General features: G+C 45.1%; 1 protein-coding gene across 3 annotated transcripts in view; it reads left to right on the top strand.

The window, feature by feature from the left end:
* The first annotated feature begins 3664 nt into the window (after positions 1-3664).
* PPARA (peroxisome proliferator activated receptor alpha) overlaps positions 3665-26741 on the top strand; it is a 104594-nt gene continuing 81517 nt past the window's right edge. Inside the window, exons 1-2 of one of the 3 annotated variants that reach the window (XM_077469334.1) lie at positions 3728-3784; positions 14946-15014. The gene's annotated coding sequence lies outside the window, so the exon portion shown is untranslated. Of the gene's footprint in view, positions 3785-14945; positions 15015-26741 lie in introns of all 3 variants that reach the window. The other 2 variants (XM_077469335.1, XM_077469333.1) reach the window with 2 other exon arrangements.

Genomic DNA, 26741 nt, shown 5'->3' with positions numbered 1-26741 from the left:
GTGATGTCAGTGCCCCTCCCCGATACACACAGTGATGTCAGTGTCCCCCCCATACACACAGTGATGTCAGTGACCCCCCCCATATACACAGTGATGTCAGTGACCCCCCCATATACACAGTGATGTCAGTGCCCTCCCCCATAAACAAAGTGATGTCAGTGTCCCCCCATATACACATTGATGTTAGCGCCCTCCCCCATATACACTGTGATGTCAGTGTCCCCCCCCCCATTTACACGGTGATGTTAGTGCCCTCCCCCATAAATACAGTGATGTCAGTGTCCCCCCATATACACAGCAGTGATGTCAGTGTCCCCCCATATACACAGTGATGTCAGTGACCCCCCCATATACACAGTGATGTCAGTGCCCCCCCATACACACAGTGATGTCAGTGCCCTCCCCCCCCATATACACAGTGATGTCAGTGCACCCCATACACACAGTGATGTCAGTGCCCTCCCCCATACACACAGTGATACACACAGTGATCCCCCCATACACACAGTGATCCCCCCATACACACAGTGATGTCAGTGACCCCCCCCATATTCACAGTGATGTCAGTGCCCTCCCACATATACAAAGTGATGTCAGTGACCCCCATATACACAGTGATGTCAGGAACCCCCACCCCCATGTACACAGTGATGTCAGTGTCCCCCCCATACACACAGTGATGTCAGTTCCCTCCCCCCATATACACAGTGATGCCAGTGACCCCCCCCCATATACACAGTGATGTCAGTGGACCCCCCATATACACAGTGATGTCAGTGGACCCCCCATATACACAGTGATGTCAGTAACCCCCCATATACACAGTGATGTCAGTAACCCCCCATATACACAGTGATGTCAGTGCCCCCCCATATACACAGTGATGTCAGTGTCCCCCCATACACACAGTGATGTCAGTGCCCTCCCCCCATACACACAGTGATGTCAGTGCCCTGCCCCCATATACACAGTGATGTCAGTGACCCCCCCTATACAAAGTGATGTCAGTGTCCCCCCCATACACACAGTAATGTCAGTGCCCTCCCCCCATATACACAGTGATGTCAGTGACCCCCCCATATACACAGTGATGTCAGTGCCCCCCCCCATACACATAGTGATGTCAGTGCCCTCCCCCATATACACAGCGATGTCAGTGTCTCCCCCCATACACACAGTGATGTCAGTGACCCCCCCTCCCATATACAGTGATGTTAGTGTCCCCCCATACACACAGTGATGTCAGTACCCTCCCCCATATACACAGTGATGTCAGTGCCCGCCCCCCCATACACACAGTGATGTCAGTGTCCTCCCTCCATATACACAGTGATGTCAGTGACTCCCCCATACACAACGTGATGTCTGCCCCCCCCAAATACACAGTGATGTTAATGCCCTTCCCCATATACACTGTGATGTCAGTGTCCTCCCCATTTACACAGTGATGTTAGTGCCCTCCCCCATATATACAGTGATGTCAGTGTCCCCCCCCCATATACACAGTGATGTCAGTGTCCCCCCATATACACAGTGATGTCAGTGACCCCCCCCCCATATACACATTGATGTCAGTGACCCCACCATATACACAGTGATGTCATTATCCCCCCCCCCATACACACAGTGATGTCAGTTCCCTCCCCCCATACACACAGTGTTGTCAGTGACCCCCCCCCATATACACAGTGATGTCAGTGTCCCCCCCATATACACAGTGATGTCAGTGCACCCCCCCATATACACAGTGATGTCAGTGCCCCCCCCCCCCCATATACACAGTGATGTCAGTGCCCTCCCCCATATACACAGTGATGTCAGTGCCCTCCCCCATATACACAGTGATGTCAGTGCCCTCCCCCATATACACAGTGATGTCAGTGCCCTCCCCCATATACACAGTGATGTCAGTGCCCTCCCCCCATACACACAGTGATGTCAGTGCCCTCCCCCATATACACAGTGATGTCAGTGCCCCCCCCCCCCATACACACAGTGATGTCAGTGACTCCCCCATACACACAGTGATGTCTGCCCCCCCCATATACACAGTGATGTTAATACCCTCCCCCATATACACTGTGATGTCAGTGTCCTCCACATTTACACAGTGATGTTAGTGCCCTCCCCCATATATACAGTGATGTCAGTGTCCCCCCCCCATATACACAGTGATGTCAGTGTCCCCCCATATACACAGTGATGTCAGTGCACTCCCCCCATATACACAGTGATGTCAGTGTCCTCCCCATACACAGTGATGTCAGTGTCCCCCCATATACACAGTGATGTCAGTGCACTCCCCCCCATATACACAGTGATGTCAGTGTCCCCCCCATACACAGTGATGTCAGTGCACTCCCCCCCATATACACAGTGATGCCAGTGACCCCCCCCCATATACACAGTGATGTCAGTGCCCTCCCCCCATATACACAGTGATGTCAGTGCCCTCCCCCCATATACACAGTGATGTCAGTGCCCTCCCCCATATACACAGTGATGTCAGTGCCCTCCCTCCATATACACAGTGATGTCAGTGCCCTCCCCCATATACACAGTGATGTCAGTGACCCCCCCATATACACAGTGATGTCAGTGACCCCCCATACACACAGTGATGTCAGTGACCCCCCCCCCCCCATATACACAGTGATGTCAGTGTCCCCCCATACACACAGTGATGTCAGTGCCCTCCCCCCCATATACACAGTGATGTCAGTGACCCCCCCATACACACAGTGATGTCAGTGACCCCCCATACACACAGTGATGTCAGTGCCCCCCCATACACACAGTGATGTCAGTGCCCTCCCCCCCATACACACAGTGATGTCAGTGCCCTCCCCCCATATACACAGTGATGTCAGTGCCCCCCCCCCCCCCATACACACAGTGATGTTAGTGCCCTCCCCCCCCCCATACACACAGTGATGTCAGTGCCCTTCCCCCATATACAGTGATGTCAGTGACCCCCCCATATACACAGTGATGTCAGTGTCCCCCCCATACACACAGTGATGTCAGTGTCCCCCCCATACACACAGTGATGTCAGTGCCCTCCCCCCCATACACACAGTGATGTCAGTGCCCTCCCCCCCCATATACACAGTGATGTCAGTGACCCCCCCATATACACAGTGATGTCAGTGACCCCCCCCCATATACACAGTGATGTCAGTGTCCCCCCCCATACACATAGTGATGTCAGTGCCCTCCCCCATACACACAGCGATGTCAGTGCCCCCCCCCCCCATACACAGTGATGTGTATACACAGTGATGTCAGTGACCCCCCCATACACACAGTGATGTCAGTGTCTCCCCCCCATACACACAGTGATGTCAGTGACCCCCCCCCCCCCCATACACACAGTGATGTCAGTGCCCTCCCCCATATACACAGTGATGTCAGTACCCTCTCCTCATACACACAGTGATGTCACTGACCCCCACACACAGTGATGTCAGTGCCCTCTCCCCATACACACAGTGATGTCACTGACCCCCCCCCCCATATACACACTGATGTCAGTGTCCCCCCATCATACACAGTGATCTCCCGTTCCCCTCTGCACGCGCACAGTGTACCGCCCCTCGCCCTCTCGGCTCCACCCATTTCCCCGGTTGCAGCCAGTAACAGTGGCCGGTCCGGGAGGTGTGTACGGGGGGGCTCGCCCTCCTCCTCCAGGCGTCACATCCGGCGCTGTCAAAGGACAGCACAAACAAGGACGAGCCGGGAGAGAGCCGGACACCGGGCGGAGGAGAGCACCGATCACCGGGAGGTCAGTGATCACCGATCGGTATAGGAGGGGAGGGGCTGTCACCCCTCATTAACTCCTTCCTCTGCTGACACGCCGTATAATCACTGCCTGATTAACTCTGTATACGCCGGGAGGTGTACATATCCTTCCATATCCTCATAGAGGCACTATGTACCATTAACCCTCTCATAGACCGAGGTGACCATTATATATACAGTGGGATATAGATGAACCCTTCGCAGCCTGAACTCTTTCTCCCTTCCACCTCGGGCATACTGACACCCCACACATGTCAGGGTACAGACACCTCCAGGGTAACATCAGTGACCTTCTAACATAATAACCCCTTCACAGCCGCAGCGCTGACACTTCATTGTAATGAACCTTTCCAGCTGATATAATGGAACCTCATAGGATGGATTCTTCCACAGCCCCAGACAATGTATAACATTAGTGACCTTCCATAACACATGCTATACCGTTAACCCCTTCAGAGCCATAGGATTGTCACCTAAGGCTATTAATCCTTCAAAGGCCTCAGCTGATCTGCTGTAACAGAATAGTAGTATTGATCACCATAGACGCCCATAAACAATCAATAATAGAACACTAGTGTGCGTTCCTAACCCTGCTCTGTAACCTAATGCTGGTAACCCTAGAACTGGCACCTTTGAGCAAGCGGTACAATCCAGCGCCACCTGGGTACTGTGCACTGCCACCTCTTTACTGTCCAGCGCCCCATGGGTACTGTCCACTGCCACCTCTTTACTGTCCAGCGCCACATTGGTACTGTCCACTGCCACCTCTTTACTGTCCAGCGCCACATGGGTACTGTCCACCGCCACCTCTTTACTGTCCAACGCCACATGGGTACTGTCCACTGCCACCTCTTTACTGTCCAGCGCCACATGGGTACTGTCCACCGTCACCTGGGTACTGTCCACCACCACATGGGTACTGTCCACAGCCATGTCAGGACTGTCCACCGCCACCTTGGCACTGTCGATGTGACGCTAGCTACATACATAGCACTATTTCATAAATTTAAACCACTTACGATTGGCATTCGATTTTGTTTTTAAAAGATCAGAGAGGGATGAGAACACCTGTCAGGTTTTATTATTGTCTGTACCCCTGTTGGGGAGATTCACCTCATTTACAGCAGAACTAAACTCTGTTATGTCCCTCATCAGCTGTCATGTTTTTGACCTCTTGATTGGCTGGCGGGGAAATAACATGATCCCAGGCATGCACACAGGGGTCAGTCATTCTGGCAGGGGCGCAGTAAGCGTAAAAATGTTAGCAGGCAGGTAAATGTGTCTTATTACAGAAGGGACTTGGCATATGGGGTCTGCAATAAGGAGCTGCCTATTTTTTTTTTGTAGGTTTAGGTTCACTATAAAGTGATTGTAAACCTTCACATATACCCAGTGAAGTGACCGGCCTCAAGTGATGCACAGAGATAAAACAAATCTCCCTACATAAGTTGTACCTATTTATCTGTAGTCTTCTGTTCTCTACATTAATTCAAAGTACAGAATTGATGAAGCTTGTTTGAACTGTTAGAAGAAAGAGGACAGGGAGCTAAAATGACACACTGCAGAGCTCAGTGAGGAGAGCTCTGAGAGCTTATTGGAGGGGAGGCCACACACACACACACGGACAGAGCTGAGGCTGTCAGTCACAGGCTGTGTGATGGAGATGCCTTCCCTGTCACCTTTTTTTCTCTTGGTGTCAGAAAGGACTCATGCAGGTAGCAGAGGAATGAAGCTGCAGACAGAAATTACACTTGGTGCTCTGGATTGCGATAGGTACACACTATAGAGGTTTACAACCACTTTTTTTCAGTTACCAGTCAGTTTTGGATCCAGTTGGAGAAGACAGATGAAAACATTCTATAAATAACATTGGAGGAACCACACACATTTTAAACCTTAAAGAGAAGTTCCAGTCTGTAAAAGAAAAAAATAATAAACTGTAGCGGATGACTTTTAATATAAGGACAGGGATCCCGCAATGTCGGCACCCCTATCAGTTGGCTTCGGGTGCAGGCGCCGGAGTCTGTAGTAAGGGAAACAGGCTGTGAAGGCCTTGCAGCTTTACAAGCAGTGTCTTACGCATGCACGGGTCGGGCTGTGCTTTCTGAATGGTCCCGTAGTCTTCTGGGAACCTCTGTGTGTAGCAGAAGGCAGTGGGAGGAGGGACCAGAAATGTTGTAGATCGTCGTGCGGTGATCTTACCCGGAAGTTGGAATTGGTACCTGTCTAAACCAGGTGCCCGCTTCCCCCCCAAAAAGTGCCAAATGTAGCAGTGGAGGGTGCGAACAAGCAGAGCTTCCCCTTTTGGATGGAGCTCTGTTTTAACTGAAAACAGAAATGTCTTTTTTTTTTATATATTATTTAACCTGAAAAACAGTTTGAAAAGGGCCTGAAAACTCCAAATGTGTTCTAATTTGGTCCAGCTGAATGGATGGAACAATTGGATTTGTGTGTACAATATGTTACAGTTTAAAAGGAACACTAATCATTAGTAACAATCATGATGATAACTGACACGATGATAACTGACACGATGACTGCGGTAATCTGATAACCATTTGACAACTGACATTCAGTTATTGGCATTCACTGGACTAAACCTACAGACCCTAATAGTAATGCTGTACTGGTCTTCACTGCAGACCATCCGCTGGCCTGACCCTCCCCACCACCCTTCCCTTATCCAAAGCAGGCTTTACTGCTTCCTTTATCACTCTTCAGGCTTGCTGTCTATAAATATAGACAGCTCAGGAGAAAAGTGTAGACCCTCCCATAGACTGTGTGTGTGCAACTGATTGTGCCCATAGCATGTAACTCTCAAGGCTAAGGTATTCATGTTGGCAGCCAGTGCCTATGGTATGTTGCCTCCTTAGTCAATGCATTCATGCCAGCAGCCTTTGCCCCTGCCCCTGGCATGTCACCCCCATAGCTACAGTATTTATGTTGGCAGCTTGTGCCCATAGCAGGTTACTCCCATAGATAGGGTATTCATGCTTGCACCTATAGCATGTAGCTTACTGGGGGGGGGGGGGGGGGATTAATGCTGGCAGCCTGTGCTTATTGCATATAGCTTCCATAGCCAGGGTTTTCATGCTGGCAGCCTGTGCCCGTAGGTAGGCTATTCATGTTGGCAGCCTGTGCCTGTGGGTAGGTTATTCATGTTGGCAGCCTGTGCCCATAGGTAGTGTATTCCTGCTGGCAGCCTGATCCCGTAGGTAGGGTATTCATGCTGACAGCCTCTGCCCCTAGGTAGGCTATTCATGCTGGCAGCCTGTGCACGTAGGTAGGGTATTCATGTTGGCAGCCTGTGCTTGTAGGCAGGGTATTCATGCTGGCAGCCTGTGCCTGTAGGCAGGGTATTCATGCTGGCAGCCTGTGCCAGTAGGCAGGGTATTCATGCTGGCAGCCTGTGCCCGTAGGCAGGGTATTCATGCTGGCAGCCTGTGCCCATAGGTAGGGTAATTATTCTGGCAGCTTGTGCCTGTAGGTAGGGTATTGATGCTAGCAGCCTGTTCCTGTAGTTAGGGTAATTATTCTGGCAGCCTGTGCCCATAGGCAGGGCATTCATGCTGGCAGCCTGTGCCCGTAGGTAGGGTAATTATTCTGGCAGCCGGTGCCTGTAGGTAGGGTATTCATGCTGGCAGCTTGTGCCCATAGGTAGGGTATTCATGCTTGCAGCTTCTGACATGTTAAATCGAATCAATGTAAACTTAATGGAAGAAAGATTTTCTGTAGACGGGTGTCTTTTATACACATAACGAATTGTCGTTAGGAGCACCATTTTAAATTGACAGGACTAATCTGTGTAACAGATGAGCACGTACTGTAGCCAGTCTGTGGGAGCCAGAATTATTGTTGGTTGGTGGGGGATCAAATACTTATTTTACTCGCTGAACTGCAACTCAATTTATAACATTTTTATCAAGTGTTTTTTTTTTTTGGTTGATATTCTGTCTCTATCATTTAAAATACACCTATGATAACAATCAGGTTGGCTAAAAATCGATGATTTAAAAAAAAAAATCCAACAAAATTGTATTTTTAAAATAAAAATGCCATAAACTATCCCCTGTTTTGTAGACGCTATAACTTTTGCGCAACCCAATCAATAAACGCTTATTGCGATTTAAATTTTTTTTTTTCCAAAGAAGAAAACGTATCGGCCTAAACTGTTTTTTTTATATGTTTTTGGGGATATTTATTATAGCAAAAAATAAAAAATATTGCTTTATTTTTTTTTTTTTTAATTGTCACTCTTTTTGTTTATAGTGCAAAAAATAAAAACCGCAGAGGTGATCAAATACCACCAAAAGAACAAAAGAAAGCTCTATTTGTGGGGGAAAAAAGGACGTTGGTTTTGTTTGGGAGCCACGTCGCACAACCGCGCAATTGTCAGTTAAAGCGACACAGTGCCGAATTGCAAAAAGTGCTCTGGTCTTTGGCCAGCCAAATGGCCCGGGCTGAAGTGGTTAAGATACAGTGGTGTGAAAAAGTGTTTGCCCCCTTCCTCATTTCCTGTTCCTTTGCATGTTTGTCACACTTAAGTGTTTCGGAACATCAAACCAATTTAAACAATAGTCAAGGACAACACAAGTAAACACAAAATGCAATTTGTAAATGAAGGTGTTTATTATTAAAGGTGAAAAAAAATCCAAACCATCATGGCCCTGTGTGAAAAAGTGATTGCCCCCTAAACCTAATAACTGGTTGGGCCACCCTTAGCAGCAACAACTGCAACTAAGCGTTTGCGATAACGTGCAATGAGGCTTTTACAGCGTCCTGGAGGAATTTTGGCCCACTCATCTTTGCAGAATTGTCCTAATTCAGTTACATTAGAGGGTTTTCGAGCATGAACGGCCTTTTTAAGGTCATACCACAACATCTCAATAGGATTCAGGTCAGGACTTTGGCTAGGCCACTCCAAAGTCTTAATTTTGTTTTTCTTCAGCCATTCGGTGGTGGACTTGCTGGTGTGTTTAGGATCATTGTCCTGCTGCAGAACCCAAGTTCGTTTCAGCTTGAGTACACGAACAGATGGTCGGACATTCTCCTTCAGGATCTCTTGGTAGACAGCAGAATTCATAGTTCCTTTTATCACGGCAAGTCTTCCAGGTCCTGAAGCAGCAAAACAGCCCCAGACCATCACACTACCACCACCATATTTTACTGTTGGTATAATGTTCTTTTTATGAAATGCAGTGTTCCTTCTACGCCAGATATACTTGGACACACACCTTCCAAAGAGTTCCACTTTTGTCTCATCGGTCCACAGAATGTTGTCCCAAAAGTCTTGGGGATCATCAAGATGTGTTGTGGAGAAATTGAGACGAGCTTTGATGTTCTTTTTGCTCAGCAGTGGTTTTCTCCTTGGAACTCTGCCATGCAGGCCATTTTTGCCCAGTCTTTTCCTGATGGTGGAGGCATGAACGCTGACCTTAACTGAGGCAAGTGAGGCCTGCAGTTCCTTGGACGTTGTTGTGGGGTCTTTTGTGACCTCTTGGATGAGTCATCGCTGCGCTCTTGGGGTAATTTTGGGCGGCCGGCCACTCCTGGGAAGGTTCACCACTGTTCCATGTCTTCGCCATTTGTGGATAATGGCTCTCACTGTGGTTCGCTGGATTCCCAAAGCTTTGGAAATGGCTTTATAACCCTTTCCAGACTGATAGATCTCAATTACTTTCTTTCTCAATTGTTCCTGAATTTCTTTGGGTCTCGGCATGATGTGTAGCTTTTAAGGATCTTCTGGTGGACCTTACTGTGTCAAGCAGCTCTTATTTAAGTGATGCCTTGATTGTGAACAGGTGTGGCAATAATCAGGCCTGGGTGTGGCTATAGAAATTGAACTCAGGTGTGGACAACCACAGTTATAGTATGTTTTAACAAGGGGGGCAATCACTTTTTCACACAGGGCTATGATGGTTTGGATTTTTTTTCACCTTTAATAATAAACACCTTCATTTACAAATTGCATTTTGTGTTTACTTGTGTTGTCCTTGACTATTGTTTAAATTGGTTTGATGTTCCGAAACACTTAAGTGTGACAAACATGCAAAGGAACAGGAAATGAGGAAGGGGGCAAACACTTTTTCACACCACTGTACATTAATAATTTAGTTTAGTCAGCATGAAATGGATCTTAGTTATGTAGCATGAGACTGTATATTCTGCAATATTTCAATTTTTTGGTAAATTCATTCAATGAATCCAAGCTCTACAGACTGAGATAACATGCACTGCATTGATGCATTCACACAATTTCACAGTAACCATGAGATAAAACAAAGTTCTGGAATATTCCTTTATCACATTGTTTTGCAAATCTATGTACACTACAAACTGTATGATTGTTTGAAGGGAAATGCATCTGTACCAGGCTCTAAGTGTGAGGAGGAAGGGCAAGCAGTAAAAATGAAAGTGACACCTTCCAAGCAGCTTCTAAACCTTGTGAAGTGCTTTAATCTTCCCTTGAGGAGAAAAATGTCAGCATGCCAAAAGAGACCCAGTTTGGGAACATTTTAAAGCTCCTCTACCTATGGGTAAAGCAGGTAATATGTTATTGCTTTAATTAATAAAATAATTTTAGTAGTTCTCCAACTATGTGTGATTAACCTAAAATCGGTTCTGATATCGCTGTTTTACTAACCTGACAGCTTATTCTAAATAGGAAATCTTCATTTTGTTTGCACATAATAAAGATTCCAACTGCCAGCAATAAGTCCTTTCATTTAAAGTGTACCTGTCATTTCAGATCCATCATGGCAGCGCCTGTTAGCGGGCATCCACTCACCTGCTGCCGCCACGTCCCTCACCCCCTTTTTGTGTCACTGCCACATCACCAAACGTCTCATTAAAATGAATGGGACTGTCGGTGAGTCAACAGCGGGTCAGAGGAGGAGCCTTTTTACTAGTAATTTAAATCGTGCTTTAAATCAACTTGATTTAAATGAAATCCACCTTAATAACAATTATAGACCCTTCATCTTTCTGTAAGTAGGCAAACTTACAAAATCTGCAGGGGATCAAATAATTATTTTCCCCATTGTATACTTTCAGTCTGTGTCGCTGGCATGCAACTTTCATAGCTGGGGTATTTATATTGGCAGCCTGTGTCCATACATAAGGTATTCATGCTGGCAGCCTGTGTCCATACATAAGGTATTCATGCTGGCAGCCTGTGCCCATACATAAGGTATTCATGCTGGCAGCCTGTGCCCATAACAAGTAGATTACATATACTAGCAGTCTGTGTCTCTATACAACTCTCATAGATAGGGTATTCATGCTGGCAGCCTGTGCCCATACATAGGGTATTCATGCTGGCAGCCTGTGCCCGTAGCAAGTAACTTACTTATACTAGCAGTCTGTGTCTCTATGCAACTCTCATAGATGGGGTATTCATGCTGGCAGCCTGTGCCCATACATAGGGTATTCATGCTGACAGCCTGTGCCCGTAGCAAGTAGCTTACTTATACTAGCAGTCTGTGTCTCTATGCAACTCTCATAGATGGGGTATTCATGCTGGCAGCCTGTGCCCATACATAGGGCATTCATGCTGACAGCCTGTGCCCGTAGCAAGTAGCTTACTTATACTAGCAGGCTGTGTCTCTATGCAACTCTCATAGATGGGGTATTCATGCTGGCAGCCTGTGCCCATACATAGGGTATTCATGCTGGCAGCCTGTGCCCGTAGCAAGTAACTTACTTTTACTAGCAGTCTGTGTCTCTATGCAACTCTCATAGATGGGGTATTCATGCTGGCAGCCTGTGCCCATACATAGGGTATTCATGCTGGCAGTCTGTGCCCGTAGCAAGTAACTTTTACTAGCAGTCTGTGTCTCTATGCAACTCTCATAGATGGGGTATTCATGCTGGTAGCCTGTGCCCATTCATAGGGTATTCATGCTGACAGCCTGTGCCCGTAGCTAGTAGCTTACTTATACTAGCAGTCTGTGTCTCTGTGCAACTCTCATAAATGGGGTATTCATGCTGGCAGCCTGTGCCCATAGCATGTAGCTCTCAGCAGAATGTGCATAGCTGTAGCCTATTTACACATCATGTGTTCTGACTGTTGCTATGTCTAGGACATCCCCCAACGTGCCCTTTGAACCCTGAGACTTGCAGAACAGGAAAACCCCTTAGACACATTATGGCTTGTTGTAATGATGGGGGATGGGAAGGGATGTCTAGAAGGGAGGGCTGTGTGTATATGTGGAGGTCTCTGTTCCTAGGAGTACAGTGTATCCCACCTATGTGTGTGCCTGACATGGTGATAGCAACATAGCAGAGATCTTGTGTTGATCAGCCATGCCCATCACCATATGACTAATGTAATGGGTACATGTGTTGGTATTGGCCATGGGTTGTTTCTGCCATGTTGTGGCCAGCATAAAAACTTCTCAGCGTGACTAAACAAGTGTTGCTTGGCTTTGGTTTACACCTTCTTGTGTGTTACCATGTGTTAACATGCACTACATATGCATTCATAGAAATAGGCCCACAACACATCAGTGCGGTAAACTCTACACCCAACTAATAGATGTGAGTGTGCATGCGTTGTAGTGCTTGTTGTCCAAAAAAACAAGTTTTTTTTTTCCCCCTTGGTTCATTGATCCTTGTTAAGGGTCCATGGGAAATATTCGGATTCGATATACATTAATGTGGATTAACATACACACACATAGACATGAAGAGAATCAAAGAATCGGCATACCCAAAGCATCAACATATACCTCCTACGTTTTCCGTGTAATCGCTACCAATAACGTTCATCTCTGTGTTGCATACTATATAAATGTCTCAGTTTTGCCCCTTTCCCTTCTTTTGCTGCTAAACGTTCTTCAGTTTGTAATTCGAATAACAAGTGAAAATCGATGGAAATCCGATAGATTAAAGCTGAACTCTGGGATAAGCAAATATTGGTTGTTATTTACCAAAGGAAAATCCTCTTTGCACTGAAAGTGCACTTGGAAGTAAAGTCGCTGTAGATCCGAGGGGGACATGCAAGGAAAAGAAAAAACAGTATTTTAGCTTGTAAATGATTGGATGATAAAATCAGCAGAGCTTCCCCTCGTTTCAGATCTACCCCTTAGATTTACAGCTTTCAGTGCAAAGTGGATTTGCCTTTCGTAAATAACCCCCATTGCGTAAGTACAAGATCCCCATGTGTATTCTTACTTGAATCTTGGTGTTCTTTCTGTATTTCTCCCAGATCTGTGCAGTAATCCAATGTAAAACATTGCCTCTATTCAGGAGCTTCCTTTAGGCTCCATTCACACCTAGGTGATTTGAATCGTGGGCGGAATCGGCACCATTCTGCCTGCAATTCCAAAATTGCGTCAAATTGCAGAGCAATTTTGATGCGATTGTCGCACGACAAATTGCGCAAACAAAATTGCGGGACGCCTCACCCAGAAGAAGTTCTGGAACTTCCAGAGCAGGCGTTCCACCAATTTGGGCGATGCCATTACCGGCGATTTGACATGTAAAATCACATGTCAAAATGGCCCGATGTGAACGTGGGCTAACACGTGGAAAAGAGATGTAATTCACAGATGATCGCTTGGAAAGCTAATAACTTTTTTTTTTCTGATTTCAGTTCAGTACAGAGAAAGTTACAAGTTCTGGAACTTCTTTTGGGCGACAGGTTTCCTGCGATTTTGTTGCAATTGTGGAATCGCAGGAAGGGTCGCCGCAATTCTGCCTGCGATTCCACAATTGCAACAAAATCGCAGGAAGCGTGTTCAAAATTGCAATTCAAATCGCCTAGGTGTGAATGAAGCCTTTATAAAGACCAGTCACTGCTGCTCGCTCTCCTTGTGCAGGGTGACTGGTCTTATCTCCGCCCCTCTTGTAGTTTTCTTCAGGCAGTCTGTAGTGGGTGGAGCCTGCTGGGTGCCTCCCACAGCTCTGCTCTCTACACAGGCTATGTATCACACAGTGGTGATTTCACTTCTACTTTTAGAAAGTAATATCTGGGGTTACAAAGACACTTTGTGTGCACCAAATGTATCAATATCCTTTGTGGCTAAGGAGGATTATGTTTTTTTTTTTGCCTGGAGTTTAGATTTAACTCATGGTAAAACTCAAAAACAAAAATGCTGCATTATTTTCTAAGCGTTTTTCTCTTCTTTATATTTACCTGTATGTAGCTAGTACCTATCATGATTGTCGGTGATGGCTGCAATATAAGCTCTACCCCCAAAATAAGCCCTACCGTGTTTCCCTGAAAATAAGATCTACAGGGACTTTAACTAGGGCTTATTTGGGGGGGGGGAGGGGCTTATATTGCAGCCATCTCTGACAATAACGCTAGGTCTTATTTTCGGGGAAACAGTGTAACACACTTCCTGCCTTCTTGTGACAGTGCTCACTCATTGTGCTATAGCTGTAGAAGAGCGCTGTTGTCGCCCTAGGACAGGAAGTGTGTTAGAACTACAAAAAACCTCCCCCTTTTTGTCTCCATTAGCCCAGGTTCACGTTAAGGGCGGGGACACTCGGAACGGTTCGGAGAAGTTCGGAAATACTCTGAAACACTTGGAGATACTCCGTTCCTGGGTGTTTCTGAGGCTTTCCAAGCTGTCCCCGGGTATTTGCAAGGCTCTCCGGCGCCTCCACACCTCTGGCCACATGTATTGCATGTAATAGAAGTCAATGCAGAATGAATTATCTTAGTTTCCATTGACTCCTATGGGGAAACTCGCTTTGATATGCGAGTGCTTTGGATTACAAGCATTCTCCTGGAACAGATTATGCTCGTAATCCAAGGTTCCACTGTATATCATTGTTTGATTTATATTGAATATGCCTTTATTTTCCACCTTATTGGTGGTGATATTATTTTTATCATATTATTATTATTATCATACAGGATTTATATAGCGCCAACAGTTTGTGCAGCCCTTTACAACGTAAGGGCAGGCAGTACAATTGAATACAGGACTTTGTTTGCTTTCATTGTGATTTTTATGGTCCAAGGTTTTGCGCACTCTTTTTGTTTATTATTTTGTAACACATCTTCGGCCAGACACTTTGATAAATTAGGCTAAATATAATTGAGAACAGCATGATGACATCTCACATGAAGGTGTTGTCCCTCATTTGGACTACAATCTTAATGTTCCTTTTTTTTTTGCCCCTCTCCCCAGCAGCACAGACTCCCCTTGTCTCTACTGCCCCGCCACTCAAATACGTGCCAGCGTTGAGGAGAGTACCCGGTAACCAAGCATATGACTCACTTGCCTTTAGTTTTGTTTCACAGCATTGATTCTGGTGCCTGGTGGTTTGAGTTGGGAGTCCTCTGCCTTGTGTAAACTCCAACTAGACGCATATGTGCTCAACCAGTTGGCCCTCCAGCTGTTGCGGAACTATGAAACATTGCGAAACTGACAGTTACAAGCATAACTCCCAAAGGGCAGAGGCATGATGAGATTTGTAGTTCTGCAACAGCTGGAGGGCCACAGGCTGAGCACCCATGATTACTAGAGTAACTTAGAAATATCAAGGAGCATTCTTTCTTCACTCTTGGATGCTATACTTGGTAATGGGGAAGAAAAGGTACAGGCTGCTGGGGAGGACATCGTTGTAGCCCTGGACAGCCCAGGGCAAGGCAACTGGTTAACTTTAGGTTTTCTCTATCCTGGGGTGTTCCTGGGCAACAGTTTCAATGTTCCTTGCTTCGGATTTTATAATCAGCTGGGCTAAAGGCATATTGGAATTTCTGCATTTGCAAAACACAAGCCATTATAAAGTTTTGTAGTAAATACTTTATACATTATGTGGCTGAAAGTCTGTGGGCATCTGACCATCAAGCCTATATGAGTTTGTTGGACATCTTATTCTGATGGCTAATAATATGAAGTTGGCCCTCCCCTGTAGCTACAACAGCCTCCACTCTTCTAGGAAGACAGGCAACACATTTTGGAGTGTGTTTGTGGGACTTTGTGCCCATTTGTGAGATTAGGTACTGATGGTGGATCAGAAGATCTGGCTCACCGTCAGCACTCCAATTCATTCCAATGGTGTTCAGTAGGGTTGAGGTCAGGGCTCTGTGCAAGCCACTTGAGATGCTCTACAACAAAACTGGCCATACCATGTCTTTATGGAGCTGGCTTTGTACACGGGCACAGTCATGCCGGAACTGAAAAGGGCCTTCCCCAAACAGTTACCACGATGTTGGAAGTGCACAATTGCCTAAAATGTCTGTGTATGTTGTAGCATTAACAGTACCCTTTATTGGAAACATTTGTAGGTAGGGGTACCCAAACACTTCTGGTCATTTAATAAGTGTAATAATTAGGGTGTCCAGAAGCGTTTATAAAGGGAAGCTGCAGGACTGCATTAACAAAGGAGCAAATAGGGCATTTTTCTAGACAGGGCAAGACAGGGATCCATCAATATGCTTGCTAGGGATAGAACTTTAATAGAAACCTATGTTGTATTTAGAGCAGCCTTTCTCAACCCTTTCAACGCAGAGGAACCCTTGAAATAACTTTCCATTTACAGGGGACCCCTGCTAAAAATGACTGTACCTACAACTTATGATACATTAGTGTGATGGTCAGTAGAAGGGATGCTCCTTACATGTGTGGTCATTGGGATGCATTCCCACCTTAAAGATAGCTAAACGGATCAATGGTGTCAGTGGGAACTTATCTGAGAGGGAGACATTTCTCATTGCTCAAGGAACCCCTACCAACCTCTGGAGGAACCTTGGGGTTCCACAGAACCCTGGTTGAGAAACCCTAATTTAGAGGATCATCTTTCACTTTTTTATATAGACTGGAGAAGGATTTATAATTAATTAGTAGTTCTTTTGGATGTGCTTTGCAATCTGCTTTGATTGTCGTTTGAAATGGTGAAACATATGTTCTAAACATTTTCCCCTCACTTCCCATCCTGCTGACTGCACAGGAAGTAATGGGAAATTTTGCTATTTGGCGAGTCAATGGCATCAGTTTGAGATACTTCTGAGAATATTATGGGCTCCTGCAAACATGTACTTAAAATGGAAGTAAACCCTTCCAAACAACTTTGACCTACAGGTAAGCCTAGATTAAGGCTTACCTGTAGGTCCAAGTAATATCTCCTAAACCTATATGGTTTAGGAGATATTTGCCCGAAAACGGGCACCGCTGTCTACGGCGCATGCGCCGTAGACAGCGGCGCGCAGGCGCACTAAATGCGGCAAGTCCAAGAATGGATTTGCCTAATTTGTCGACTCCCGTGCGCATGCGCGGGAGTGACGTCATCGCGGCTCCGCCGAATGGCAGCGTCGGAGCTCCGAGACGCGACTCCCGTGCGCATGCGCGGGAGTGACGTCATCGCGGCTTCTCCGCTGTCATTCGTCGGAGCTGCGAGAGACGCCACAACCAAGATGGATGCGGCGGACTACAGGTGACAGCGGCGACTTCGCTGGCTCCTGTGTCAGGTAAGTGACACATAATGAGCTACTATGCGATGCATAGTAGTCCATTATGCTTTACCTTTGCAGGGAAAAAAAGAGGAAGTAAACCCATCAGGGTTTACTTCCTCTTTAAATGTATGCAGTATTGCTGGCAGAAGGCTTAAGAATTATGCATAAAAATTTGTAGACATCTCAAATTATACAGACCTACACGGTATGTCCATATGAGTTGAGAAGTGCATAGTGAGCTGTACTGACTCTTACTTACACTTTAACCACTTCAGCCCCGGATGAATTTACCCCCTTCCTGACCAGAGCACTTTTTGCGATTCGGCACTGCGTCGCTTTAACTGACAATTGCGCGGATATGCAACCTGGCTCCCAAACAAAATTGACATCCTTTTTTCCCCACAAATAGAGCTTTCTTTTGGGGGTATTTGATCACCCCTACGGTTTTTATTTTTTGCGCTATAAACAAAAAAAGAGCGACGTGTGTAGGCGGAAGCTCTGAATGCTTCTGCAGCCTCCTGGAATATCAGTGGCGTGCCCATAGGAAGTCCTAATTTTTAAAAAAAAAAAAAAATCATTATTTTTTACATTTTGCTATAATAAATATCCCCCAGGAATATCAAAAAAACATTTTTTCCTCAGTTTAGGCTGATATGTATTCTACATATTTTTGGTTAAAAAAATCGCAATAAGCGGTTGACTGGTTTGCGCAAATGTTATAGCGTTTACAAAATAGGGGATATTTTTATTAATATATATTTTTTTTTTACTAGTAATGGCGGCGATCAGTGATTTTTATCATGACTGCGACATTATGGCGGATACATCGGACATTTTTGACACGTTTTTGGGACCATTGTCATTTATACAGCAATCGGTGCTATACAAATGCACTGATTTCTGTGTAAATGTCACTGGCAGTGAAGGGTTAACCTCTAGGGGGCAGTGTAGGGGTTAAGTGTGTCCTGGGGAGTGTTTCTAACGGTGGGGGGGTGTGGCTATGTGAGACACATCACTGATCTCTGCTCCCGATCAAAGGGAGCAGAGATCAGGAACCAGAGATCAGTGACACAGTCACTAGGCAGGCTTGTTTACATTAGCATCTCCCCGTTCTTCCTCTCCGTGAGGCGATCGCGGGTATCCCCACTGCGATCGAGTCCGCGGGACCTGCGACCCGACTAACGCAATGCACTTTGTGAGATGCCTTACAGGGGCATTTATTTTAAATGGCATCCCAATGCACATTTTTATTGGGTACTAATTGACCTGTAATGCAGCACAGAAAATCTGTATTTCTTGTATATATATATTTTTTTTTTTGTAGGATGTTTAAAAAAATAAATTAAAAGTACAAGTCTGTTATTTCTTCCGTTGCAGTGTGTTGGCTACCATTCTAAATGATTGAACTGTCCTAACGCATGGTGGTTCCATGACTTAATGTACATTAATCTTGCATGGTAACTCAATTAAGCGTGTAGGTGTGATGGCATCCTTAAAGAAAACCTGTACTGAGAGATCTTTGCAGCCTGTATAATTCTGGGGGGACAGTTGTAGTTTAAAGGGTTCGCTCATCTTTACCAAAAAAAAAATGCCTATGCAGATGATGGGTGTCTGTAAATAAAAACAAATTGTGCAGCCTAACTAAAGTTGAATAGTGCCCTTGCTATAGGCGTGTGCTATTTCAAGACCTCATAAAGTCTGACTGGAAAACTCCCAGGATGTTGCTAAAAAGGCCCAGTTATTAATGTTCACCTTCTTCACCACAGGAGTGAGCTCTCAAACGCTAAGCTCAGAATTACTGCATCAGGGAAGAGAGAGTGCATGTGAGGGGGTTTGAATCTGAGAAAGAGCTCTCTCCTGTGATGGTGAGCAACATCCTGAGAGTTTCCAAGTCAGGCTTCATGAGGTACGTAAATGGCCTACACCAGGAATATGCAATTAGTGGACCTCCATCTGTTGCCAAACTACAGGTCCCATCATGCCTTTGCCTCTGGGTGTTATGCTTGTGCCTGTCCAGAGTCTTGCTATGCCTCATGGGACTTATAGTTCTGCAACAGCCACTAATTGTATATCCCTGGCCTATACCTATACAGTAGTAGCAAGGGCATTTTTACATTTTAGTCAAAGCTGCACAGCTTGTCACAGCTCTACAGATGTCCCTTATCAGCATCAGCGTTTTTTTGGAAAAGATGAACTATGCCTTTAAAGCAGTAGTAAAACCGCTGAGTTTTTATTTTTTTTTCATACCTGCAAGGCAAAAGGCATAATAAGCTAGTATGCACCGCATACTAGCTCATTATGAAATACTTGCCTTATAATGAGGCCCCGACATCTCGCCCGATGCACGCCGAGGGAGCTGACATGTTCCCTTGGCGTGTCTTCCGGGTATCGCGGCTCCGGCACTGTGAGTGGCCAGAGCCACGATATCGTCACTTCCGCGGATGCACATGGGAGATTTCTTCCCGGCAGGGTCCAGCGTCTGCCGGGCTTTCAGCCGAAAATCCCCTGTGCGCATGTGCCGCTGCAGTCACCGGCGTATTGCGAGGGGAATATCTCCTAAACCTTTTTTACCTACAGTCCTGTAGGTAAAAGTTGTAAAAAAGACTATACAACTGCTTTAAATATGAAATGCTGTGGATCCACTTTTCCACAATTTTTTTTTTTTTTTTTTACATCTTAAAGTGACCTCACAACAGCTGTTAGTGGAGGGCAGTTTGGAGTAACTTTCTCCTGCGTGGAAATGCTCAGGAGAGCCCTTGGATGTAAATGGGCCTTGAATCTGATGCCCAGATTTGCTCTTTGAGCTCAGAGTCAGCATAATTTACCTCTGCATTTTCCTATCATGGGAATTAGGTGTTACTTTCCATTGACGTTACATCATTGGCTTTGCATGTCCTGGCTAAACTTGGCACCATGACGCAGGAGAGACCCGTGACTGGGCCGTAGTGAGTCTGCAGGCTTATCTAGCCTGGCAAAGCGATAGTGCTGTGCTAAGTGCATTAAGCCTCAGCATTCAATCAGATCATGGTTATCTGACCCTTGAAGGATACAATCTGATTAGCTGATGTGCCAGTGCCCATTACCTTACTACTGGATATGTCTGGTACTGTCACAAATAGTGATGAGTGAACTGTCCTGTGTTTGGCCTGAAAATTTCAAACCCGAACCACATTGAACTCTATAGGATCCAAATCTTGTAATTTTTTTTTTTTTACTTTTTTTTTAAGGCATGAGTGGCATGTACTAATGCAATATTTTTTTGTATTGGTGTCGTAAAGCAAAAGTGTAATTTTGAAAGAAGAAAAGAAAACGTTTGCCGCTAAACGATAGTTCCTTCCCTATGCCTGCTTCTGTTTGTGAACATAGAGGCTGACAGCTCCTGAGTGACGTCATTCATCACACATCGTTATGATCAGATTGCGCCAGCAGCTTCAGCCAGCATTACTGACCAGTTTACCAAAATTCAGCAGCCAGCCAGGTTGCTGCCATTTGCCATGAGAGTGCAGTGGGAGAGGATCGAGGTGGGTAGTTGGGACGTTGTTCATTATGATTGATTTTGGATTTAAATTGCTGGATGACAACACTGAAAATGAATTTACTCATTCACAAAAAAAATGTAAGTAAAAAAAAAAATAACCTCCGTCCTCCTCCCCCCAAAAAAATGATAAATTTCCCATGGTGTGTAAATCCACCATCAATTTATGTCTTCCAGAGAAGTAGATCCATTGTTAATCAATACCCAGATGACCTATTAAACAGGAACGTGATGACCTGAGCATGGTGATCCACCTTCTGTACTCCTGTCACAGCTAACCGTTCCCTGGCATTGCTGGAGCATAAGCAGCACAGAGGCCGCAGTGCATAGAAATGAATGTAATGTTTTTTTTTTGTAACAAACCAAGGCACCACTCCTCACCGCCGTTACACAGGGTACACCAATCAGCACTTTGTGCTTTTTCCTGCAACTTTAGGATGGTGACAGAGTGTTTTTAAAGAAATGCAGCACAGGGTATACATCACCAGAGCTCACCAAGGCTGTAAGCCATGTTCAGTTCAGCATGGTGGAGTAAGCACTTCCCTTTGCCCATGTGTACCATTCTACCTAATAACCTTGTGCTAAGAAGTGGGGACCTGGCCTGGGATTTGTAATTTAGCAGCCATAGTGCTATCGCTGCTAAATGATAGATCCCTGTCCACTCATGCACACAGGCATATGAAAATACATCAACTAGTATGCAGGATCTTGATGGTAGCAAAATCCTGCATAAAAGGGGTTCTGTTTTAGCAATGTTTACATGCATACATCGTAAATTGCCCTGTTTCTAGGATGCAGGCATTGTCTCAAGGAAGCTGCCTAGTGTCCTTGTTGCTAGGATGCAGGCAACTTTTGCAGTCTAGTGTCCTATGTTGCTAGGATGCTGATGGCTATTATCGCTTGGTGTCCTCCATTGCTAGGATGCTGGTGGCTTCTGAATAAAGCTGCCAAAAGTTTTTCTGTTGCTTGGACAAAGGCTGTTCTTGTACTCAAAGTGTACATTTGCACTGTACGCATGAAAATGTCAGCATGCACACAGTGTAATCTATGAAGCATGCTCAGGATACAGACAACTTTTTAAGGAAGCTGTGTTCTAGTGTCCTATGTTGCTAAGATGCAGGTGACTATTGCCGTCTAGTATCCAATGTTGCTAGGATTCACACATCGTAATCCATGGCACTTTGCTCAGGACTAATATACAGTTGAAAAAAAAATATGTGAACCCTTTTGGAATGATATGGATTTCTGCACAAATTGGTCATAAAATGTGATCTGATCTTCATCTAAGTCACAACTATATAGACCATCACAGTCTGCTTAAACTAATAACACACAAAGAATTAAATGTTACCATGTTTTTTATTGAACACACCATGTGAACCCCCAGACTAATGAGATCTCCAAAAGCTAATTGGAATGAGATGTCAGCCAACTGGAGTCCAATCAATGAGATGAGATTGGAGGTGTTGGTTACAGCTGCCCTGCCCTATAAAAAACACACACCAGTTCTGGGTTTGCTTTTCACAAGAAGCTTTGCCTGATGTGAATGATGCCTTAGACAACAGAGCTCTCAGAAGACCTACGATTAAGAATTATTGACTTGCATAAAGCTGAAAAGGGTTATAAAAGTATCTCCAAAAGCATTACTGTTCATCAGTCCACGGTAAGACAAATTGTCTATAAATGGAGAAAGTTCAGCACTGCTGCTACTCTCCCTAGGAGTGGGCATCCTGTAAAGATGCCTGCAAGAGCACAGCACAGACTGCGCAATGAGGTGAAGAAGAATCCTAGAGTGTCAGCTAAAGACTTTCAAAAGTCTCTGGCATATGCTAACATCCCTGTTAGCGAATCTATGATATGTAAAACACTAAACAAGAATGGATTTCATGGAAAGATACCACAGAGGAAGCCACTGCTGTCCAAAAAAAACATTGTTGCACGTTTACAGTTTGCACAAGAGCACCTGGATGTTCCACAGCAGTACTGGCAAAATATTCTGTGGACAAATGAAACCAAAGTTGAGTTTGGAAGAAACACACAACACTATGTGTGGAGAAAAAGAGGCACAGCACACCAACATCAAAACCTCATCCCAACTGTGAAGTATGGTGGTGGGGGCATCATGGTTTGGGGCTACTTTGCTGCGTCAGGGCCTGGACGGATTGCTATCATCGAAGGAAAAATGAATTCCCATGTTTATCAAGACATTTTGCAGGAGAACTTAAGGCCATCTGTCCACCAGCTGAAGCTCAACAGAAGATGGGTGTTGCCACGGGACAACAACCCAAAGCATAGAAGTAAATCAACAACAGAATGGCTTAAACAGAAGAAAATACACCTTCTGGAGTGGCCCAGTCAGAGTCCTGACCTCAACCCAATTGAGATGCTGTGGCATGACCTCAAGAAAGCGATTCACACCAGACATCCCAAGAATATTGCTGAACTGAAACAATTCTGTAAAGAGGAATGGTCAAGAATTACTCCTGACTGTTGTGCACGTCTGATTTCCAACTACAGGAAACGTTTGGTTGAAGTTATTGCTGCCAAAGGAGCTTCAACCAGTTATTAAATCCAAGGGTTCACATACTTTTTCCATCTGCACTGTGAATGTTTACATGGTGTGTTCAATAAAAACATGGTAACATTTAATTCTTTGTGTGTTATTAGTTTAAGCAGACTGTGATTGTCTATTGTTGTGACATAGATGAAGATCAGATCACATTTTATGACCAATTTGTGCAGAAATCCATATCGTTCCAAAAGGGTTCACATACTTTTTTTTGCAACTGTTTATAATAAGTTCATACAGTTCAGTGTGGTTCAGCACTATGTTCAAGGTTTGTGAGCTTCCTGCCGAGTTCATAAAATTTCCAGTATACCAAACTTTGCTTGGTTCATTCATAAACTAGTATGAATGAATGCAGGCTGCGTTCATTTGTGTCTTTAAAATGTGTCTGGAGTTCACCTTTAAGGAATAATTCTGGGATATGCCAACAACAGATTGTTTGGTGTTAACACACACTGTGCCAAAAAATCGCCACAACAAAGCAGTGACATATTTTTTTGCATAGAATACTTGTGATGGGCACAGCAGCACACGCCTGTAATACAAAGCTCCGGTCTCTGCTGGGTCACACCAGGTCATGAAGTTTGGTTCAGCTGAGTCTTGCACAGTGTGGGTGGTACCTCTCTACCTAATAAGTAGGTGATATTTTTGGTTGTGGCAGCAGAGCAAAAAGTGCTGGAAAACAACAGGTCTTGGGACGACGTGTTTTATTTAAAAAAGGAAAGAAAACCAAACAATAGAATTACTGAAACATATTTTAATTGTGTTGCAGATTTAATGCAGTGGCGTATTGCAGGGCCCTCAGACTCCAGTCTTTTTGTGAAGGTTTGCGTAGCCTGTAATTAAAGGTCATTTCACAGGACATCTTCTCTGATGGTAAATTAAATGGCGCCCTTCTCGTTCCTTATATGAGCTGTAGTAACCATTTGAGGATAAGTGGTGTGCATCTTAAAGTGACAGTTGTATGGTCGTTTATGTGCACAAAATGGCTGTTACAAGAGATGCAAGCCCTAACGAAATGACATTTAGACCCCTTTCACACTGGGGCGTTTTTCAGGCACTTTAGCGTTAAAAAAAGCGCCTGTAAAGTGCTTGAAAGAAGCCTCATCTGCAATCCCAATGTGAAAGCCCGAGTGCTTTAAGAGAACTTTCTCACTGCCAGCGCCTGAAAAACGCGGGTAAATCGCCGCTTAAACTAGCGGAGCTTTACCAGCATTTTCCGGGCACTAACGGGCCGCTTTTATCCTCCGCTAGGGTTAAAAGCGCCCACCAAGCACCACTGCCAAAAGGGCTTTGCAGGCGCTTCCCATTGATTTCAATGGGAAGGGGTGCTTTAGGAGCGGTGTATTCACCACTGCAAAAGCGCTGCAAAGAAGCTGCTTGCATGACTTTTTTTGACGCCCTGCCAGCGCAGCGCCTCAGTATGAAAGCACTCGGGCTTTCACATTGGGACTGCAGATGAGGCTTCTTGCAGTCGTTGTAGAGGTTCTTTTTTTAACACTAAAGCGCCTGAAAAACTCCCCAGTGTGAAGGGGGTCTTAGTTTGTCAAAGCACTGTGCATACTAAACAATTGCCATTTTTTTTTAACCCCTTCCCTCCGTCCCAGGATCCCTTTAAAAGATTCTGAATACTTGGGGTAGGAAGGATTGGCAGCCATGAGACCACAGTGGTCACATGATCAGTAGCTGAACCCGTCGGCTACCTATTGTTGGCAGGGACTGAGAGCTGTATGTGGCAGTCTGGTCTGTGAGACCGCTCTCGGCACAGAAACACTGGCCACCCAGTGATGCATTTATGTGGCATGTGGGCATTAAAGCCCACCCTTTTACCCTCACGGATTTGTTATATGTGCATTCTCTGAATTAAGGTAAAAAAAACTTCCACACCTGACTCCTGTATCGATCCAGCGCTGTACCCAGCTGCCGGCCTTCTCTCCTCTCTCCCTGCCCTCACAAGCTTGGCTAATAGGAGGATCCATTTTCTCCTACTACTGTCAATCATATGAGTGAGCTGTGGGGGTAGGGCTGAGTCACACTATGTGTGTCTATTGACACAGTTTAGCTCAGGAGTGAGCCCACACTTCTGTCTGCCCCCATAGCAAGCAGCTTGCTATGGGGCTGACACAAGAGGAAAAACCAAGATCGCTGGCTGGAGAACCCAGAAAGAGGAGGTTTGTAACCGCTCTGTGCAATACCAGCAGAGGCACGTATATCGTATTTATTATTGGAATTGGGGGGAAAAAAAGGCTTTACGGTCACTTTAAGGCTGAACTTCAGGAATGGGTTATTGCATAATTACTGTGGTCCAGCTTGGGCAACTGTATGCAATAAGAATCATATCTGGATCTCAGTTATGCAAGCTGGACCAGTCTAATTATGCAAAAAAATTAAAAAAAACGAAATTCAAAGTGACTTGCCAGTTATCCTTACCCGCCAAAGAGAATTCATACCCATCCCTGTAATTCATTTTTTTTTAGCTGTTTTTTTCTGCTCCCTTGCAACATCCTCCATGTATTCCGAGCTTATTAAGCTGCGTCTCCTCACTTGCAGTGGGGCAGAAAATTTTAAGTATGAGATGTTGAGAAAAATATGTACAGTGTCTCACAAAAGTGAGTACACCCCTCACATTTTTGTAAATATTTTATCTTTTCATGTGACAACACTGAAGAAATGACACTGCTACAATGTAAAGTAGTGAGTGTACAGCTTGTGTAACAGTGTTAATTTGCTGTCCTCTTAAAATAACTCAACACAGCCATTAATGTATAAACCACTGACAACAAAAGTGAGTACACCCCTAATTGAAAATGTCCAAATTGGGCCCAATTAGCCATTTTCTCTCCCCGGTGTTATGTGACTCGTTAGTGTTACAAGGTCGCAGGTGTGTTAAATTTGGTGTTATGGCTCTCACTCTCTCATATTGGTCACTGGAAGTTCAACATGGCACCTCATGGCAAAGAACAGGATCTGAAAAAAAGAATTGTTGCTCTGCATAAAGATGGCATAGGCTATAAGAAGATTGCCAAGACCCTGAAACTGAACTGCAGCATGGTGGCCAATACCATACAGGGGTTTAACAGGACAGGTGCCACTCAGAACAGGGCTCACCATGGTCAACCAAAGAAGTTGAGTGCACATGCTTGGCATCATATCCAGAGGTTGTCTTTGAGAAATAGACGTATGAGTGCTGTCAGCATTGCTGCAGAGGTTGAAGGGGGGGGGGGGTCAGCCTGTTAGTGCTCAGACCATACGCTGCACACTGCATCAAATTGGTCTGCATGGCTTTCGTCCCAAAAGAAGCCTCTTCTAAAGATGATGCACAAGAAAGCCTGAAAACAGTTTGCTGAAGACAAATAGACTAAGGACATGGATTACTGGAACCATGTTCTGTGGTCTGATGAGCCCAAGAAAAACTTATTTGGTTCAGA

This window comes from Lithobates pipiens, unplaced genomic scaffold, assembly GCF_037356315.1.
Source record: "Lithobates pipiens isolate NorthernLeopardFrog02 unplaced genomic scaffold, aLitPip1_a1.2 Scaffold_8, whole genome shotgun sequence".
NCBI classification, from domain to species: domain Eukaryota; kingdom Metazoa; phylum Chordata; class Amphibia; order Anura; family Ranidae; genus Lithobates; species Lithobates pipiens.
Note: the sequence above shows the minus strand (reverse complement) of the source record. Positions and strands in the feature narration are given on the sequence as shown.